At 40.4% G+C, this 5,614-nt stretch overlaps 1 long non-coding RNA gene across 1 annotated transcript; it reads left to right on the top strand.

The window, feature by feature from the left end:
• The first annotated feature begins 1,064 nt into the window (after window positions 1–1,064).
• Window positions 1,065–5,150, top strand: LOC134443911 (uncharacterized). The gene is made up of 3 exons (XR_010033775.1): window positions 1,065–1,806; window positions 2,731–2,807; window positions 3,239–5,150. It is a non-coding gene; the product is annotated as an uncharacterized LOC134443911 (long non-coding RNA).
• The last annotated feature ends 464 nt before the right edge of the window (window positions 5,151–5,614 follow it).

The following is a 5,614-nucleotide window of genomic DNA, read 5'->3' as shown; positions in this document are numbered from 1 at the left end:
GTATGGACATGTCCCCACCATCCCCCCCTAAAATTACGCCCATGATACATGTCTACTGCACACTTGTTTTGCATAGGTCATTCATTTCATTACATGACATTATTATAATATACTGTACCTAATGAATTTGCATAATGCTGTACATTTTGTTGTTGATTTCTAATCTCCCCCTTCAGATTTGAGGCTGCATACCACATACCTCAGATCATGGGACTAATTGACGGCACACACATCCCCATCCTTCCTCCCTCAGATGGGTATAGGGATTTCGTCAACAGAAAAGGTTGGCCCTCATATGTCCTGCAAGCCGTCGTTGATGACCGATGTCGGTAAGAAAATATGTGGTAATCGGTTTTATTTTTTATGTGTCTGTGCCATTACATTCAACAATTTAAATTGACATACATGTTCTCAGATTCTGGAGCATCAGCTGCAAAATGCCCGGAAGTGCACATGACTCAAATGTGCTCAGCCAATCGGATCTCTTCAAAAGAATGCATCTGCTACCTCAAGTAAGACTATGCATAAAAATAGATAACACTGTACATGTAAACAACTAAGGCACTGACCTGGGTTTGTCTGTGCTGAATTATAATTTGATTTATATTCCCCTGTTACAGTGTGTGAAGACAATTGAGGGCCAGGAAGTCCCTCTGCTAATCATTGGAGACCCTGCCTATCCTTTGCTGAGGTGGTTGGTGAAGGCCTACAAACACTCCCCAGCATTGACACCAGAGCAGTTGTCCTTCAACCTACATCTAAGTCCTGCTCGGGTGGGTGTGGAGAACACTTTTGGGATGCTGAAGGCCAGGTGGAGGGTGCTGCTGAAGCAGAGCGAGTTCCATTTCACCTTCACCCCGAAAGTGATAGCAACATGCTGTGCACTCCATAACTTTTGCGTTATAGAAAAAGATGCACCCCACACCAATTGGATGGAGGACACATTTGACCCCCGCTATCCTCAGCCCACCACTCAGGAAAATACCAGGGAAAGCGGTAACGATGGTGGAAGTCGAGAAGCAGTAACTGCTTACATGGCCAGGTGTTATCCATATGGAGAGAGATCAGTATCATTATTAAGAAATGAATGTCACACCACTCACCAATATATTTCGTGATCCACAAACAAATGTAATAACATTCGCAAATATAATTCATACATTTCATGATCCACAAACAAATGTAACAACATTCACAAATATAATTCATGATGCACAAATGAATGTAACCCCATTCACAAATGCCAGCGCAGTTCTATTAATTTGCAAACCGGTCTACATATATTCGCAAGCCCTATACACATTTGTGACTTCCATTGTATTTGTGTGTGGATTTTTGAGACTGTCCTGACGGTATTTGACACACAAATGTGCTCAGCCAATCACATCAGCCGGCGTTCGAGCGTAAGGTTGAAGACATTGCGCTTCTATTACGCAGAGCAGGCTACTAGTGCGAAGCCACCATAGATCTGTATAAATAACTGGAAGTAGAGCCATTACTGAAGTGCTCCCTGACGTAAACTCGGAAGCGTATGAAGTTACTGACTTTCACATCATCTTTGTACAAATATGTCTGGATCTGGACTAACGTGTGCCGTAATCGGATGTAACAATAACAGCAGAAAGCTAAAAATGTGGAAAAAGAGCGTATGTGCGCTTCATAGTCCACAGTTTAAAGAGGATTGTCCATGTTGTGTGCCCTACGGTGTACACCGCTTCCCCGGCCGTGCTGAGGATGAAGACATTCGCAAGATGTGGATTAAAAACGTACACCGAAAGGACTTTGCCCCCAAACAAGTATTCAAGGGTATGTATTTTTATTTCTAGGTGGTTAGTGTAGTTAAGTATTGTGAGCCAGTGTCTATGTAAACTGGTGGCAACAATTATTTAGCTTGGCTAGCTAACGCTAGTTACTATTATTTAGCATTCTTTCATTAATACCTAAGTTTCCCCAGGATTGGGAAGAGCACCATGAGCCCCATGGTTATCTGTGCTGTGTGTCATGGTACATTTGTGTGCTTATTTTCGATTATTTGTGTATGTGTGTGCCCTTTGAAATGAAAATGTGACCCTGGTAACTTAGCTAATTATTTTGTTATGCTAGCGGAGTTTTGGCAAGGCTAGCCAGGTTACACTGACTTTAATAAGAAGTCAGGCTAGGTTTTGGTAGCACCATGAGCCCCATGGTTATCTGTGCTGTGTGCCATGGTACATTTCTGTGTTTATTTACGATTATTTGTGTATGTGTGCCCTTTGAAATGGAAATGTGACCCTGGCAATTTAGCTAATTCTTTTGTTATGCTAGCGGAGTTTTGGCAAAGCTAGCCAGGTTGTGTGACTGACTTTAATAAGAAGTCAGGCTAGGTTTTGGTAGCTTTTGTTTTGTCCATAACCTACCCCAATTTTATTTTCATCTCATAAATTGACCAGCATGTTTGTATTTGTAATAATGTTTGCCATTCTATTGGAAATAAAGTGGTGGGGACAAGCTAGGTTCATCTCAAAAGTGGTAGGCCTATGGACATGTCCCCCAACACCCAGACTGAAAATAACCCTTCCTCAACAAAAGATAATTTTCGCTATCCAACCTCAGTGTACATGTCTTGCTTTGTCCTGTATTTTGTCTAATGTCTGTGAGAATGACTGCAGCCATGGCAAAGATAATTTTCTGTTTCATGTGTAACAGCCAATTATATATTTTTTTATCTCATCTTATTCCCACCCTCCTTAGGTGTGTGGAGTACACTTCCCTGACGGCAGACCAACGCAGGAACACCCATATCCCATAATATGGGATATGAATATAGTGTAAGTTTACATGTATATAACAAATAACTTAAGTGCTTTTTTCTTAATTACCTTAACCATATGTTGTTAAAGTACTTTTGGAGCGATTTGCCTCCAGACGTTAGACTCTCTCCCATCTGCCACTACTTTTTAATCTAGGCTAAAAAAAAAAATAAAAAAAAAAAAAAAAAAAAAACACACACACACATTTTCTTAACTTAGTTCTTGACTCTTAGTTGTTATGCTTTCTCTCCTTAAGCCACTGCTTTTATGTACCTAAATTGCCTTTCAACACTTGTGTCTTATTATTCCATGCAAGAGTTTACATCTGCTAATTGTAATATAAAGCAATGTGAAGTGAGATTTAAAGTGTTCTGTAGGACAGTGGCGTTGTAATTAACTGTTTTTAAAAGCTGTTGGTGTTTTTTGTTCCTTCTTATATTTATTCTCAGAAAGCACCGTCATGTGGAAGACCACCCCAAAGAGGAGATGTCTCCAGCCCCCAACAGAGAGACCATGTGATGAGCCTCCTGTGACAGATTCTGACACCGAAGTAGGGCATAGCTTGGAGGATAGTCTGTCTCCACACCAATGTGATGTTGGCACTCAGTGGCCAGAGCGTAGTGATCATGATTGTTGTTCGATGAAGTCAACAAAAGATGCAAGCACACAAACCGATCCTACACCATCACTGTCAGATCATGACATGGATGATAAAGTGTCAAAACTTTACACTGGACTAGACATCATCAGCTTTTGGCAACTTTTGAACACCATCATTGGCTTTCTTCCACAGTCGAAGACGTTCAAATTACCAGTCCATGAACAGCTAAGTGCTGGTCCTAATGAGGCTTCGGCTTGGCTACAGCCTGTGATATGTCCGCAATGTGGAGAGCAACACTTGCCAATTTCACAAGGGAAAATCTTATTTTTTGGCTCCCTCGAGACACTCTGAATAGAGTAAGACCCTCAAGTTTTCTTGAACACTATCCCAATGCAACATGCATCATAGATTGCACTGAAATATTTGTCCAAAGACCGAAGAACTTGGGGAAAAGAGCAAAAACATACAGCAACTATAAGCATCACAACACCTACAAAGTCCTCTATTGCATAGCCCCCAATGGTTTTGTGATGTATGTGTCAAAACTGTTTGGTGGCAGAGCTAGTGACACTTTTATCTTAAACTGTGGATTTCTGGTGATCAGATTTTGACAGACCGGGGATTCACAATTGGAGATGTTCTTCCTCCAGGAGTGACATTGGCTATTCCAGCATTTACACGTGGATGTACACAACTATCAGAACATGAAGTCACAAGAACCCGCCGTCTCGCCAATGTCCGAATTCATGTTGAACGTGCAATAAGAAGGTTAAAATGCTTCAAAATTTTGAGTAATGTAATTCCAGGTTGATTAAAACATGTTGATGACATTTTGACTATTTGTGCAGGCCTGTGTAACCTTCTTGAAATCTTACAAACATGTTTGGCATACACTACACTTGTCCCTGTCTGTAGGCCTACATGTCAGCATCATCTTCCAACTTGTCAGCGATACTATGCCCAAGATATTTTGTACTGCTTGACACACAGTGATTGCCCTGACAGGTAAAACGTTGGAAAGACTTAAGATCCTGAACATAACACTTTTTTGCATTGTACTGTAGGCCTACATCAAACTCAACCCCATACTCAGAGCACACATTCAGAAGTTGCTGAAACTCAACAGCGCCGGGGGACATGGGCCTAATAGCCAGATCATCAAATGGTTGAAAACAGTGCATGTGTTTTATTGTCTGTGTCTAAATCTCGTCATACATCCAGTGCGTTTTGTTTTTTTTAACAGACGTGTTTTCACAATGACACTCTGAGAATTTACTTTTGAACAAAGTGTCTTGTGTATAAAATGGTGTGCAGACAGCCGGAGTGTGTGTGTTGCGTAAAGGAACAAGTGCTTTGCAAAGCTGGTATGAAAGTGTAATGCTAGACTTTTGATTAAGGTAAAGCAGCATGTGTTATAGTACCAACAACTGAACAATATGCTACTTTGGTCATCAGCCTTTAGTGTTTAAGCAGTAGCCTAGGCAAAAACTGTAACAAAGTAAAAACAAAACAAAGAAAATATAACTGCCGAATGAATTAAGAACCTGAATTATCACCAGCATTTGACCGGTTGTTAATTTAAAACCAGGCATGCATATGTATCTATATCTATCTTTAGAAATTAGGCCTACGTTAACAACAGGGAATCTATCTTTTCAGGTCAAGGTGGCCGCCTTGGCAATAGGGAAACTCTCTCTCTCTAGGCTAGGCCTGATCAGAAAGCAAGGTGTGTGTGTGTGTGTGTGTGTTTTTTTTTTTTTTTTTAAAAACCTCTGTCATTAAAGGGACACTGCAAGATTTATAGTTGTTTATTTCCAGAATTCATGCTACTCATTCACTAATGTTACCTTTTTCATGAATACTTACCACCACCATCAAATTCTAAGTATTCATTATGACTGGAAAAATTGCACTTTTCATACATACAAAGGGGGATCTCCTCCATCATTGTCCGCCATTTTGAATTTCCAGAAATAGCCATTTTTAGCTGCAAAAAGGACTGTACTTGGGCCATAACAGAAAATCTGAGTTTATTATTTAGTAAACTATCATGAAAAGATCAAATTTGGCAATAGGCAACCCAGTTACAATGAGCAGCATAGTTGCAGTACCCTTTTTGACCATTTCCTGCACAGTGTCCCTCTAACTGATAAAATAAAGCCTTGTTGGCCTCAACATGTCATTAATTTCACCATGTAAATCGTGCCTTGCAAGAACTGATATT

The sequence above is a fragment of the Engraulis encrasicolus genome, unplaced genomic scaffold (assembly GCF_034702125.1).
Source record: "Engraulis encrasicolus isolate BLACKSEA-1 unplaced genomic scaffold, IST_EnEncr_1.0 scaffold_396_np1212, whole genome shotgun sequence".
Classification (NCBI taxonomy): Eukaryota; Metazoa; Chordata; class Actinopteri; order Clupeiformes; family Engraulidae; genus Engraulis; species Engraulis encrasicolus.
Note: the sequence above shows the minus strand (reverse complement) of the source record. Positions and strands in the feature narration are given on the sequence as shown.